Raw genomic sequence first — 16738 nt, 5'->3', positions numbered from 1 at the left:
GGTGGATCAACCAAAGTCCACACTTGGTTAGTATACATGGAATCCATTTCAGAATCCATGGCCTCAAGCCATGCTTTAGAATCTGGACTAGTAAGAGCCTCTTCGTAGTTTTCGGGTTCGTCGTCTAACACGGGAACCTCGTCATCATCTCCTACTAGAAAACCATATCTAACTGGGAGTTCACGAACTCTTCGTGATCTACGAATAGGTGCCACTGGAGTCTCATCTAATGGGACTTCTTCGGGTACTTCAACCTCTTCTGTTGTTTCAGCTGGCGTCTCTTCCTCTTGAACTTCGTCGAGTTCAATCACGCTTCCCTTTTGTGTTTCTTCGAGAAACTCTTTCTCTAAGAAGGTTGCGTATCTGGATACTATTACTTTCTGATCATCTGGATGATAGGAGTAATACCCTACGGTCTCTTTGGGATATCCAATGAAGAAACATTTATCAGATTTAGAATCTAATTTGTCGGACGCAATGCGTTTGACATATGCCGAACAACCCCATACTCTCATAAATGAGAACACGGGTTTCCTACCAACGAACAATTCATATGGTGTGAAACTGGCGAATTTAGTTGGTACTCGATTTAGGGTGAAGAGGGTGGTTTCTAAGGCATAGCCCCAGAACGTCTTTGGAAGTAAGGCCATGCTCATCATGGATCGTACCATATCTAATAGGGTACGGTTTCTCCTCTCGGACACACCATTGTGTTGTGGTGTATAGGGAGGTGTCCATTGTGAGCATATCCCACATTCAGTTAGATAATTCAGAAAATCATCAGAAAGATATTCGCCACCTCTATCGGATCGAAGCGTCTTTATTTTCTTTCCTAATTGATTTTCCACTTCATTCTTGAAGCATTTGAACTTGTCAAAAGCTTCTGACTTGTTCTTCATCAAGTAGATGTAGCCATATCGAGTATGGTCATTTATGAAGCTAATGAAGTATCTGAATCCTCCTCTTGCTTGGACTGACATAGGACCACATACATCCGAATGAATGAGACCTAGAGTGTCTGATACACGCTCACCTTTATTGCTAAAGGGTGTCTTTGTCATTTTACCTTTTAAACATGATTCGCATGTTTCCAATGATTCAGAATCAATTGAATCTATAAGCCCATCTGAATGAAGCTTTAGCATGCGTCTCTTGTTTATATGGCCTAAACGACAATGCCACAAGTAAGTCGAATTATCTAGCTTATGTCTTTTGGTATCAATTGCAAAAACAGGAGTTTTATCATCTAACACATAAATCCCATTTTGTAATATTCCTGAAAAATAAAAGATCGAATCTTTATAAGAATTGCAACTATTGTTCTTTATCGAAATATAGAACATACCAGATGTTTGGAGTACCGGCTTTTCCCTTCTGGAGGGTAGCTCGGTACAAAGAACAATTTCTCTTCCAATGCCCCATGTCACCATAATAGTGGCACTCTCCTTTGGGCTTCTTAACTTTCTTTCCCTTGGGCACATCTTTCTTACCTTTCTTGGGATGTTTAGGATTGGGAAAATTCCCTTTCCTTTTCTATGATCCCTTTATGACAATAGCCGGTATTGCCTTGCCTTTCTGAATATTGGGCTCAACTGACTTGAGCATATTTGCAAGCTCTTCAAGAGAGGTTTGCAAGTCATTCATCTGATAGTTCATGATGAACTATGAATAACTCTTTGGGAGGGATTGAAGAATTAAGTCTACACTTAGTTCGTTATCCATCGCGAATCCAATACTAGAAAGTTTGGTAATATAGCCAATCATCTTGACACAATGTGTCATGATTGATGTGCCCTCTTGCATCCTGCAACGATATAACCATTTGGATATCTCGTAGCGTTTGCACCTGGTTCGTTTCCCAAACAATTCCTTTAGGCGCATGATGATGGAACAGGCATAGTTGCCTTTGTAATTCCGATGTCATCGATGCAAGTATGATGCATCCGGCATGATCGTCATCAGCCTTGTGCTTCTTGTAAGCATCGATTTCCTCGATGGGAGCATCATCCTCAGGGATAGGGGGTATCAATGTATCAAATACAGACCCTATTTTATCGAACTTCAAAACAATTTTGAGGTTGCGATACCAGTCGGTGAAGTTTGAACTATTCAACTTGTTATCGGTAAATGTATTTTGCAGATTGGTGTTAGTCATGATTTTAAGAGTGTTTCATTAAACTGAGAGTGAGAAAGAGTAAACGTATGTTATTTATTTGCTTTAAAGTATAACAATCTAAAATTATAGGCCTTTTAATTTATTTCAGATTGCTCCCACTATTTTGCCAAATTAATAACCCTCCATATTAATTCGAAGAATTTCACAAATCCTTTAGTGAGCTAGGATCCTAACTCCTGAGATTTCGCCTTAACTTTAGCCAAAAAACTAGTCTCATTCGTTAGGTAGATTCATTCAATCAATCACATCTCGAATGTGACTCCTAGGTTATTGGGTTACTAACCACATTAGTAACTAATATGCCATTCATATTAATCCCAACCATTTTGCCCATTAGTGTATGAACAACATGACTTTTGCCAACCAATTGTCATACTCTAATTTAAGTATTACCCCATATTCATGAAAGAACTATTTTCGATAATCCAGGTGTTACCATAAGACCCCGAGCTTGACTTTTGCCAACAACCCAAAGGCCCCCAGTACTGCCGGCTGAATTATAATATTAGGGAGGGGCAACCGATTTTAATAACTTATTTATTTACTTAACTTTTTAATGAGAGATTTTTATTTAAGTCTCATAATCTAACTTAGTCTTGATTTGCTTTAGCATACATCAGACATGCATTCACACATACATTGGCGTTATGGACATATCATCTAAATTATTCCGTCGAGCCAGAGACGGAATAAAAGGGCAAATCTAAGGAAATACTAACTATTACATATTTCTCTTTAGGTCCTCCGTCTTCTCCATGGCGCCTTGAAAATTACACATTAATTTTCTATACTACTAAAGAAAACTTCAATTGAAAATTGAAGGGAATAGATGAGAATAGAAATTACAATAGATAGTAGAAAGGCAGGATGCGCAGGCCCTATTTCAAAAATACCAAAAGAATAAAAGAGGGTCCAAATATGTCCATAACTCCAAACATGCAAAGACTCAATTAAATAAATTTAATTGGTTGATTACATAACTGATTTATGTAATATTTATGTTAATCACATTAACTTATCAAATTAATTTCCATCTTTTTTTTTTGGTAAGAATGGAAGAAAAAAAACAAACAAACAAAAACCTAACCCGGGATCAGTCTAGGAAGACTGACCCCAATCCTATCCTCAAGAAGAGAAGGTAACAGAAAAGAAGGAGGAACGGAAAGGGTAGAAACACCTAACATCCCCCCATGCCCAGCAGCTGCCAAGCGATCCGCCACGCGGTTTTGCTCCCTATAAATATGGGAGAAGGTAAGAGAATCGAAGGCAGGACGAAGCCTCAAGATGGCTTTAATGAGATTCTGACTCTTAAGACAAACAACCTATCTATCCGAAATCCTGTTGATAGCCTCCAAATTGTCAGACTCCACCGAAAGTCTTTTAACACCCATGCAAATGGCGAGTTTAATGCCAGACAAGATCCCCCAGAGCTCTGCAGTAAAGGAGGAGCCCGTACCTAAGTTATAGGTAAACCCAGCCAGCCAGGCGCCACCAGCATCCCGAAGAACTCCACCAGCAGCAATTCTGCCATTACTAAGGCAGGAGCCATCCGTATTCAACTTGACAACCCCTTCCCTGGGCTTCCTCCAACCAACTAACTGGACCTCTTTAACCGGGGAGGGGTGAACCAGGGGCTCTCCTTCAAAACTCTTTGTAATAACAGAGAGTTTTTTCGAGAAGTAAAACCGGAGGTCAGGAATAAAGACAGTCTTCTCAGCAAATAACTCTTCATTCCTCCATTTCCACATTTGGTGACAAATAATAGCGAAGAGAATAGCCCCGTGCTCCATACTGGCCAACAAATTCCCATTAACGCCTTCAGAGAACCAGTCAATATCAGAGAACCCCATAAAGGAAGGAAGGATGTGGTGAGGAAGGACCCCTTCCCAAACCTTTCTACTATTCGGGCAATCCCTCAAAGCATGGCACAAGGTTTCCACATGGCCGCTGCATCTGCTACAGGCACCAGATACAGCCAAGTGCCTTCTGTGTCTATCTGCATTCGTGAGGAGCCTGTCTTTGACTCCCAGCCATAGGAAACTCCTAATGCGGTAGGGGACTTTGAGGGCCCAAATGGACTTCCGAATTTCCAAAGGAGGATCAGCCCTATTAGGGGTAAAAGCTTCATAGGCCGATTTGCAAGAATAAGAACCATTATTAGTCAAGGCCCAGCAGTGTCTGTCCTTATCCTCCTCCTGATTACTAATCTTCACACCTCTAATATTAAGGAGGGTCTCCAGGCTAAGAAAGGAGTCGAACTTAGACCAGATCCAGTCTCCCTCCGAGTCCACCACATCAGCAATTCTCCAGGAGAGGAGATCATTCGGCGGAGGGGCGATGCACACCTCAATCAACGGTTTGTCACCAATCCAGGTGTCATACCAGAAACTAATGGATCTCCCATCTAATTTTACTTCTAACCGTTTTGTATCTTTATATTAATTCTTAGATTAATATAACCATACAAAACTTCAATTATGCATGTCCCAATTATTTTGATTTCAATTCATTTAACGCTTTGATTTACAACTTGGTAAAAACAAACTTTTAAACGAATTTTCATTCGATAATCAAAAGCAGAAAACTATTAATTTCCGAAACATGTACATATATATATATTTTATATTCAAAACTAATTTTAAATTACATATATATATATCAGATTTTCAAAACGGTTGAAAAGCGATTTTCAGAAATAGGAAAAACTACAATAGCTTTCCGTTTTATCTTTAGAATTAATAAAACTAATTTTATCAATCTAACCATAAAACTAATAGATTTTGTTATAATGATTATCAACCGAAATAATTAGGAACATACGAATAATCTATTTCACTTATTTATCTTTAGAATTAATTAACCAAACAATTTGTTAATTAATCCTAACCATAAATATTCATTCAATCCTATTGAAAGTTTCTAAATTTCATATATGAAATAACGAATTTAACGATGGCTCTGATACCACTGTTGGAAATAGGACTAAGGTATAGCAGCGGAAATATAAAAATTTTACCCTACTTCCTTTTAACCATAGGATCCGTTAATCGTTATTTCATATAAAGAGGGATAAGAAGATATACCTTTCGATGATCAATCTACCGTTGCAAACGAAGTGCCCACAACTTCAAAGGAGATGTAAACTGTTTACCAATCTGCCCCTATTCGAAATAGACCTTCCAGACCTCCGAACGACAATCCCTTCGGTGGAAACGTGGAAGAATGTGTCTAGAAGCTACTGTCCAAAAATCGCGACGATCCGACGGTTCAATCTCCGGGAATCCTCGAAATAGTGAACTGACCTGATGTAGGCGAAGAAAAACGAATTTCTCCATTTTGATTGTTTTTCTTCTTTCGTGAACACGGTGAGGTTAAATTAGAATCAACCCTTATGAGATGTAACCAAAATAGATTACCTCTAATTAACCAACACAAGATCAAGGAGAAAGAGGGATGAATTAGATTAATCAATCGATGGAATGCCGAATGAATTCTTGTCCACGAACTTGGGAATGGAATTCTTTCTTTCTCTCTCCAGAAGCAATTTCGAAAATCACTTGTAGGGGGGAGGAATTAGTGTGTCGAAATTCATTAGGGTAGGGGTATATATATTAGGTTGTATCTAAACCTAGTTAGATAGGAATAGGTCACTTAATAGGAATCCAATTCAGAATAGGATTTCTAATTATTATCTTACTATATGTCTAATATAATTAGGATAATAATAAGTAACCTAGTTAGATAATAATAGGAGCATATTAATCTAATTAAAACTCCTACTTTAATTATCTCTTAATTAATTTAATTCATAATCCTAATCAAATTAGGATTAGTGGAATAAATTAATTCCTTCCCTAATCATATATATAAATTTCGACCCCCCTATCCATGTGGGCCTTACTGGGCTCAATTGGGCTTCCATCTATTAATCAGATCCATCTCTCTTTTGTTTCCAAGTCTTATGTGTGATCCATTAGGTCCTTACTACTTCTGGCCGTATGCAACTATTAAATTAATTTCTTCAAGAATTATATTTAATCCTTGCATAACGGAATGATGAACAGAACATGTTATCGGCATGTCCGTAATCATTCCCCCAGAGTCCGTTAAGAAGACAGGTTGATTCTGTCGTTAACCCTTCCGTATTAGTTACGGTATAATACGATCATTTATCAACTACATCCTTGAACTGAATCTTATGACTATGGGTAATGTCAAGTCACATATGGCGAGACGTTCATTTTACTTGTTATTGGCCGAGTCAACTCAAAAGATAGGTTAAGTGAAATCCGAATTTCTACTCTTAAGCTATCACCTTGCAAGGGTTTAGAGTCGACTCTTCCACAAGCGATCCTTGGATGTATCTCTCATTCATCGGGAGTGATAAATGCTCAATCCAATGTATAACTACCCTGACATTACCTCCTGTGACACCCAACCTTTGCAGTTCACACCCCAGAGTCATCTCTGTTAAGGATCGTGGGACCACGCGATCAAAGTCTCACATTCAGTAATTCAGGATGACCAATTAACATTCCTTTGAGTCTGAGGATTAGTTATACCTATTAATACCATTGAGATGAACAGGTGACAAGGATGAATCTACCCATCCTGTTATCTCAAGTCGGATCCCCAATCCTAATGAACAACGTTTCACCGGATCTATGTAACTGTCCAGATATCTATATATGTGAAGCTTGTGAGATCAGCTTTCTGTCGGACAGAAGACATTGTTACATACAAGTCTCAACTGTGATATATCAATCCTAAATATATCACTTGACTTGGGGTGGTTTTAAGTTTATTAGTTTATTATAAAGTTTTGTCTCACTTCATGCTTGTATGAACACTTTATAATCACTTTAAACAAACTTACGGATTTCCTTTTATTAGACTTTATTTAGTGCTTAAAAGGGATTGCCTTTATATAGTTATAAAACATATATCTCATTAAAACAAATGATATAAAGAACAATTCATTTACAATAAGTTTGTATCCTGCAACAATTGACTATAGGACACAAAACCCCAACAATGACTGGTGATGAAACTCAATTCATCACACTTGTGCGTAAACGAGGTGGAAGTGTAAGTTTCGGAGACAACAAAAAGGGTAAGATAGTAGGGTCAGGAACCGTTGGTGGTAATCCTACTATTGAGTCAGTCTCCCTAGTCAGTGGACTTAAATATAACTTACTCAGCGTAGCTCAACTATGTGATAACGGGAGAAAAGTTATATTTGATAACACTGGATGTAAAATACTCGAGGGAAAAACAAATGAACTGATTTTAACTGCCCCTCGTATTGATAATGTCTTTATGCTGAATTTGGAAAAGAAATTTTCAAAAAATGTATGCTTAGTGTCAAAGGAAGAAAATTCCTGGCTATGGCACAAGAGACTTGGTCATGTAAGCATGGACCTCTTGGCCAAATTAGCAAGAAAGAAATTAGTTGAGGGACTGCCGGAACTTAAGTTCGAAAAAGATCAATTAGGCAACGCTTGTCAGGCTGGAAAACAAACTAAAACGTCTTTTCATAGTAAAAACATTGTCTCAACCAAGCGTCCACTAGAGTTGCTACACTTGGATCTCTTCGGACCAGTCCAGCCGCTGAGCTTGGGTGGTAGAAGATTTTCCTTGGTCATTGTAGATGACTTTTCTCGGTACACTTGGATCATCTTGTTGAGCAGCAAGGATGAAACCTTTGAGACGTTTTCAACTTTAGTAAGAAAACTTGAAAATGATAAAGACCTAAAGTTAGCTCACATCCGAAGTGATAATGGTGGAGAATTCAAAAACCAACAGTTTGTTGAATTCTGTGAAGCCAGCGGCATTGACCATAATTTTTTTGCTCCTAGAACGCCTCAACAGAATGGGGTAGTTGAAAGGAAAAATAGAACCTTGGTTGAAATAGCCAGGACAATGCTGAGTGAGCATAGGCTTCGAAAATACTTTTGGGGAGAAGCTGACAACACAGCGTGCTACATACTTAATAGGGCTCTAGTCAGACCCATATTAAAGAAGACTCCCTACGAACTTTGGAAAGGACGAAATCCCAACATTGGATACTTTTGTGCCTTCGGCTGTAAATGTTTTATTGTAAATACCAAAGACAGCCTTGCTAAGTTTGATTAAAAAGCTGATGAAGCTATCTTTTTAGGCTACTCAACAAACAGCAAAGCATATAGAGTTTTCAATAAACGAACTCAGGTCCTAGAAGAGTCAGTACACGTTGAGTTCGATGAAACTAACCCTGCAGGAAAAGATAAGCAACTGACTGAGGATGATCCATACTCAGCACCCGTTGACCAAGAAACAGCCGCTGAGTCACTACCTCAAGGGCTGACCAAAGGTAAAAGCGAAACTCAAATTGTTTTCACTGACCAATCTATACCTGCAGAGATTGTTGAAACACAACCAGCTCAAGACATCACTCTTCCAAAAGAGATCAGAATACCAAGAGGACACTCAGAAAGTGCCATTCTTGATGCTGCTGAAAACACCCTGATGACAAGAAATCAACTCAGGAGATACCTCAGCAACGTAGCATTTGTCTCAGTTTAGGAACCAAATAACTTCTCTGAAGCTGAGCACGATGAGTTCTGGATGAGTGCAATGTAAGAAGAACTTGATCAGTTCAGAAGAAATGAAGTATGGGACTTAGTGCCAAATCCAAGAAGCCAGAAGACCATAGGAACAAGATGGGTCTTCCACAACAAGCTAGATGGACAAGGGAACGTGGTCAGGAACAAAGCAAGACTTGTAGCTCAAGGCTACAGTCAGCAAGAAGGTATTGACTACGGTGAGACCTTCGCCCCAGTGGCAAGGCTAGAGGCTATAAGAATTTTATGTGCATATGCAAGTTATATGAACTTTAAATTATTTCAAATGGATGTTAAGAGTGCATTCCTTAATGGAGTTATAAACGAGGAAGTCTATGTTAATCAGCCTCCAGGGTTTGAGGATCCTAAGTTCCCAAACCACGTTTATAAGCTCAAAAAGGCTCTGTATGGTCTCAAACAAGCACCACGTGCTTGGTATGAGAGGCTGACCAGTTTCCTGCTGACTAGAAATTATGTCAGAGGTAAAGCTGATACAACCTTATTCATTAAGAGGAAGGGTAAAGATACCCTACTGGCTCAGATATATGTTGATGACATTATTTTTGGTGCCACTAACGAGTCCATGTGTAAGGAATTTAGTAAGCAGATGCAGACTGAGTTTGAAATGTCAATGATGGGAGAACTCAACTTCTTCCTTGGACTTCAAATCAAACAAGGGAAAAATGGCATCTTCATCAGTCAAACTAAGTATGCTAAGGAGATATTGAAGAAGTATGAACTTGAGAATTGCAAGTCAATATCTACCCCTATGGGCACTGACACTGTCCTCTGCGCCGACGAAAATGGTAAGTCAATAGACAACTGTTAAGCCTAAAATACACCTATAATATCATCAATAATTACATCAATATTGCTACGAATTTATGCTATTTATACCTATTTAGAAAGCTTTTACTTTCGAATATGTTTCTTTCATGCAAGGTACATAAATATTTGGTAAAATCCAAATAGGAGTAAAAAGAGCTCGAAAATAGAAGAAAAGCCCTACAAAAAGAGTTGAAGACGACGAAAATTAATAACGCCAAGTCGAGGACACGAACGAGGGCTGAAAAACAAAAAATGCTCCGTGCCGCGACCGCGGCTTTCCCTTTTCACGGCCGCGACACGCGTCGTCAGTCACTTTTCCCCTTCGTCTGAAGTGCATTTGATGCTCCCCCATTCTCGGTAGTGAATTTGATAAATCTCGGTACGAGCAGGAGATTTTAGAAGCATGTTACACACTTTCGTTTTCAACGAAACGCGTTCGTTCGCGTGGATAAAGACGTCCTTTCACAATGGATACGTCCTTTCACAATGGATACGTCTCTTCACAATGGACACGACACTTCGATCAAGACTCTTCAGCATCTATAAATAAAGAGTTGATGGAGAGTTGAAGGAAGAATATAATGTTATATGTGTAGAAGAAAGAGATTAGTGTAGAATTTATGCAGAAGTTCCGAATCAAATGATTCAGAAGTTAGATTTAGATTATGTTCAAAAGCAATATGATGTACACACATTGTTTACAAATTAATAACAAATTCAGTAGCGTTTAGACATTGTTCCAGTTTAGTTTTCATTTTGGTAGTAGACCGACCCAATCTCTATTACGAAGATTCAGCGAGAAGATTGAGTAGAGGATTCGCCCCTGAGCCTGACAAACTCGAACGAAACCCAAGGAAAGGATTGACAACTCGTTCACTTGCACGCCGTCGAAGAATTCAATGCTCCATGTTCTCTGTAAAATTGTATCAATTTATATTTCATCTAATAAAGTCTGTTCTATTCGATAGATTCTTATGCAGCACTTTGGTAAATGAGCCGAAGTGGATTGATGCTGGTGTTTTCATTAAAATGTATTTAATTCAAATCTTTACAAGGAAACTTTGTTGAACACTTAGGCAAATTATTATCTCGGTAGAGTTTTAATTTGGTTAAGGGCAATTATCCCGGATAAGGGTTTTGTCGCGTTCAAAGCCTATTAATTAGAGGTTCCGTCATTTATTTCATCTTTATAATTCGTACAAAGTTTAAAGTTGTTTCTTTGCTTAATGCAAACAAAAATACTTGTTTACTTTTCTAAAGTACTAAAACGTTCCTGTTTTGCAAATTCATTCTTAAATCAGATATTTTCTAATATCTTCATATTCTAATCTAATTCTCATTCTAGCAATTTCAAAACCAAAACCGATTAAACGATTTTTTTTCATATTATAAACCTTAAAGTAAATTTAACCGATTATAAATAAGTTTTGTTTAAAAAAGTGTTCCCTGTGGGATCGATATCTTTTATTACTACAAGCGTATACCGTGCACTTGCGGAAATCGCTCAACAAGTTTTTGGCGCCGTTGTCGGGGATACGCCAAAATTTTTTTTGACTAAATTTTAAATTTTTCGTGTTTTATTACGAATCTTGGTTTATTCATACTTATTCAAACTTTTATATTTTTAATTATTTTCAATTACTAACATATTTATTTTTCAAATTCTGTTTTGTAGGTAGTTTCGGTTCGTGCGAAATTTCAAGTTCATGAGCAATTCTCGAAGTTCGGGCACGTCACCAGATCCTATTGACCCAGATATTGAAAGAACCCTTAAAAAGAACAAGAAAGAAAAGAAAAAGAAAAACCAAACCCCAATAAAAACTAAAATTACCGAGCCAGAAGTAATGGCCACACTTATGGATTACGCTAGGCCAGGAGTGGCCGGTGTAACAAACAGTATAGTTAGACCCCAAATCAATGCAAATCAATTTGAAATTAAGCCTGCGTTGCTTAATATGTTGCAAAAAAATGTAACGTTTTACGGGTTACCTAACGAAAATCCTAACACCCATTTGATAAATTTCTTAGAAATTTGTGACACTTTTAAAATTACTGATGTAACTGCAGAAGCAATCAAATTTCGCCTTTTTCCTTTTACTTTGAAGGATCGAGCCAAAGAATGGTTAACTTCTATGCCAGCCGCATCAATTGAGACTTGGGAGTAATTAGCCCAAGCATTTTTATCAAAAAATTTTCCTTTAGCAAAAACCGCAAGAGTCATTAAAGAGTTAACATCTTTTTTCTCAAAATGATAATGAAACTCTTTATGAGGCTTGGGAACGTTTTAAAGAACTTCAACGTTTATGCCCACACCACCAATTGCCCGCTGAACTTTTAATGCAAACATTTTATAATGGACTAAATCCTACAACTAGAGGTTCATTGGATGCTATGTCTGGAGAGTTATTCATTAAGAAAACATCTGCCCAAGCGAGAGAACTTTTGGAGGAAATGGCAATCAACAGCAGTATGTGGCCCGCGGAACATGGACACCTACCATCAGCGAAACCATCATCCTCAACAACATCATCAGTTAAAGGTATAGTGAATCTTGATCCAGTAGCGATGTTGCAAGCCCAATTTTCTGCCTTGTCGCACAAAATTGATAGGTTTATGGCACCGTGTGATCCTAATGGTCAACCAATCCAAACGGATGTGGATTACGAAGGTATGAGTGAAATTGAACAGGTAAACTTTGTCCAAGGGCAAAACCAAACTAATAACCCTTATTCCAATACATATAATCCTGGATGGAGAAATCATCATAACTTTAACTGGAGAGATAATAAAAATAATGTTAATGCTAATCAAAATCGTACTATTAATTATCAAAATGAATCAAGAGATACGTTTAGCACCTTATCTTCTAAAATCGACAAATTCATTGATGCGATGAGCGAAAAAATAAGTAATCACGATGATGGTTTTAAACAGATCGAAAATAAATTCGATCAGCTTATTAAAAACCAATCATCTAGCATCCATAATTTGGAGATTCAAATTGGACAACTCGCTAAATCAATTCCATCCCGCAAAGAGGGAAGTCTTCCAAGCCATACGGAAGAAAATCCGAAAGAGCATGTTAAGGCTATCACTCTTCGTTCAGGGAAAAATTACTTAGGCCCGGAAATGCCCGGAAATTCGACTTTACCTGGAACTGATTTACCAAAACCCAAAGAAGATACATTAAAACAAAAAGATGCACCGATTGACTCTAGTACAAAAACTTTTGTACCCAAACCACCTTTTCCACACAAAGTCCGCAACAAGGACTATGATAAACAACTTTTAACATTTTTAGACAAACTTAAGAATTTGCATATTAATTTGACGTTTATGGATGTAATTACGCAAATTCCCAACTATGGAAAATTCCTCAAAGATTTAATTTCAAAGAAAATCAGTTGGGAAGGGATTTCATCCATTTCACTAACTGAAGATTGCAGTTCGATTGTGTCAAGCAATTTGCCCACAAAACTCAAAGATCCCGGATGTTTTACCATTCCGTGTAAATTGGGAGATATAGAATTCCCAAGTTGTCTTTGTAATTTAGGAGCAAGCATTAACTTGATGCCATTATCTATATTCAATAAGTTAGGCTTAGAAGAAGACATCAAACGTACCAATATGGTTTTACAATTAGCGGATCAAACCACTAAAAGACCATACGGTATAATTGAGGATGTTTTAGTTAAAGTTGACAAATTTATTTTTCCTACCGATTTCGTTATTTTAGATTTTGCTTATGATGTAAATTGTCCGCTAATCTTTGGTAGACCGTTCATGAACACGGGACGTGCTCTAGTTGATGTGTCGGAAGGGAAAGTAGTTTTACGAATAGGAGATGATAAGATCGAGTTTGATATGAATCAAGCGATGAAATATCCTATGGAGGATTTCGCTTGTATGAAACTTGATTTAATTGAAGAATGTGTAAATGACATTGTTCAAAAAGAAGAAATAATAGAACCTATAATGAGTGAGGAACTAGAAGATAAGGACCCAGAACCTTTGATTCGAGAAGATGGACCAGTTTCGCCTTCAATTGTAGTTCCACCTAAATTAGAACTTAAGGAATTACCAGGTCATTTGAGGTACGCTTTCTTAGGCGAAGGCGATTCTCTACCTATAATTATCTCTAACAAGTTGACACAAGTCCAAGAAGAGAAATTGAAAGAAGTTGTTAGAAATAGGATAGGAAGTATGGGTTGGCAAATTTCAGACTTAAAAGGTATTAATCCAAGTATTGTAATTCATAGAATTCACTTAGAAGAAGATAAGCCACCTAAAGCGGATAGGCAAAGACGCCTAAATCCGAATATGAAAGAAGTAGTAAAAAATGAGATTACTAAACTTTTGGACAATGGAATCATCTACCCTATCTCGGATAGTGAATGGGTTAGTCCAATCCATTGTGTACCTAAAAAGGGAGGCATAACAGTTGTAAGGAATGAAGAAGGAGAATTAATACCTACACGAACCACCACTGGTTGGAGGGTTTGTATAGATTATAGAAATTTAAATAAAGCAACTAGGAAAGATCATTTTCCTCTTCCTTTCATTGATCAAATGATCGAAAGGATAGCTGGTCATGCTTTCTATTGTTTTCTTGACGGTTACTCCGGATTCTTTCAAATATACATTTACCCGGATGACCAAGATAAAACAACCTTCATATGCCCTTACGGAACATTTGCATATAGAAGAATGCCCTTTGGTCTATGTAACGCACCTGCAACATTTCAACGTTGTATGACTGCGATTTTTAATGATTTCATTGAAGATATCATGGAAGTTTTTATGGACGATTTTTCAGTTTATGGAGATTCTTTTGATTCATGCCTAGAAAATTTGGATAAAGTTTTGTCCAGGTGTGAAGAAACAAATTTGGTATTAAACTAGGAAAAATGTCACTTCATGGTTGACGAATGAATTGTTTTAGGTCACAAAATCTCTGAAAAAGGATTAGAAGTAGATAGAGCAAAAACCTCGGTAATAGAAAAATTACCCCCTCCAACTACTGTTAAGGGAGTAAGATCATTCTTAGGACATGCTGGTTTTTACAGAAGATTTATTAAAAAAAATTCTGTAATTTCCAAACCACTTACTAATTTACTCATGAAAGATTCAACCTTTGATTTTAAAGCTTTCGAAACATTGAAAACTGCTTTAGTCAGTGCTCCTATTATTCCTAAACCTGATTGGGATCTACCATTTGAAATTATGTGTGATGCAAGTGACTTAGCTGTCGGATGTGTTTTAGGTCAAAGGAAGGATAAGAAACTTCATGTCATTTATTATGCAAGTCACACACTGTCTGGTGCACAATTAAACTACACCACAACAGAAAAAGAAATGTTAGCCGTAGTTTTTGCATGTGACAAGTTTAGGTCATATTTATTAGGTTCGAAAGTTATTATTTATACTGATCATGCAGCATTAAGATATTTATTTGCTAAAAAGGATGCAAAACCACGTCTAATTAGATGGGTTTTAGTGTTACAAGAATTTGATATAGAAATTAAAGACAAAAAGGGAGTTGAAAATCTTGTCGCCGATCATCTATCGAGACTTGAAGATGAAAACGGTCCTATAGGTGAAACTATCGGTATACGAGATGATTTCCCTGATGAACATCTCTATCAAATGAAAAGTTTTATATCACATTGGTATGCAGATAAACAATATGGTGATGAATGACAACCCCAACCTTTTGAGGCGTGAACATCGATCGACTCGGCATCGGATGCTTTCCTTTTTCCGACGCCGCAATGTGGAGACGTCACCTACACCTCCCGATTCACCACCTCATGCTTAGGTTGTTTTCCTTTCATTTTATTTTTATCTTGTTATATGTTTGATACATTTTCCTTTTATTATGTTTGGTACAATTTTTACTTTTATGTTGAATGTTTCATTTGCTTAATTTAACTCTTTGTTTCGTATGCCTTATTTCGTATTCTATATTTTCTCCATTCTTTTTGCACCAATGAGGACATGGTCCAATTTAAGTGTGGGAGGAGACATACATATATCAATTTCTACATAAATACGAAATACGAATAAATTCAACAAAGATATTATTTTGCACAACAAATAATAAATGCAACGAATGATATTCATGCAAATGCAACACATATATATATTGCAAAACATTTTTCACAATAACTTAACATTTTCATATATTTTTAGAAAATTAATCATAAGTTTTTATGATTATTTTTAGGTTATCATTATCGTTAGAAATAATATTTCTATACGGGTAATATTTTTTTAAATTTTTCACAAATCTCCGATACGATTTTAAGTAAAATTGTCTCGAGTGAATGTATTTAAGTAAAAATTCTTTATTCAATCTCTATTTTATATCATGCAATTCATGATACAATAAATCTTATTTTAAATTTTCAATTAGGTTTATAGGCATTAAATTGAACTAACAATTTTAGCTCGGTTTGATTTCGTCTTACATTAACACCAATTGAAGTTTTTAAGGAAATTTTAGCCATAATACATGTTGAATTTTAAGTCAATATAGGATGAATGTGCTATTTTTCTTTTTTCCAAGTTACAATTTAATAATTCATGTTAATTAATCGATTAGTTGAATTCTTAACTTTTGGCCACGATTGAGACCAACCTTATCACAATCGAGGTATGAAAGGGAAGAAAATTAAGTACCGTTTACTTTTGGCCACGGTTGCGACCACCCTTATCACAATCGAGGTATGGAAGGAACGTTTAAAAAAAAAACAAGCGTGTATAAGTTTAAAGTAACGATTGCGTCCACCCATGCCATGGTCGGTACCTCTTAAGCAAACACAAAGCAATAAAATAAGTACAAGGTTACGGTTGAAACCACCCTTATTTCGGGCGTAACCAAGCAAATAAATTAAAATCAAGTACTTATTCATTTTAATATATCTTATATATTAGTTTAGGTTTGGGAAAGAAAATTTTAGTGCTTTGAAATGCCTTGAGATGAAAAACTCAATAACATGCGTGCTTATTTCGTCCCGAATGCTTCAATTCGAAATTGGAAATACAAGACGAATGATATATCGTATTTATACTAAGTTAGTTTGATATTTTTCGTATAAATTTGCCATGCGAAGCTAGTCTTTTCGGCTTA

The 16738-nt window shown here is 36.8% G+C and overlaps 1 non-coding gene across 1 annotated transcript; it reads right to left on the bottom strand.

The window, feature by feature from the left end:
• Positions 1-11819: 11819 nt before the first annotated feature.
• On the bottom strand, positions 11820-11927 carry LOC136207716 (small nucleolar RNA R71). Its single transcript, XR_010676845.1, has one exon. It is a non-coding gene; the product is annotated as a small nucleolar RNA R71 (small nucleolar RNA).
• Between the last annotated feature and the right edge of the window lie 4811 nt (positions 11928-16738).

Source organism: Euphorbia lathyris, chromosome 9 (assembly GCF_963576675.1).
Source record: "Euphorbia lathyris chromosome 9, ddEupLath1.1, whole genome shotgun sequence".
Lineage (NCBI taxonomy): Eukaryota > Viridiplantae > Streptophyta > Magnoliopsida > Malpighiales > Euphorbiaceae > Euphorbia > Euphorbia lathyris.
Note: the sequence above shows the minus strand (reverse complement) of the source record. Positions and strands in the feature narration are given on the sequence as shown.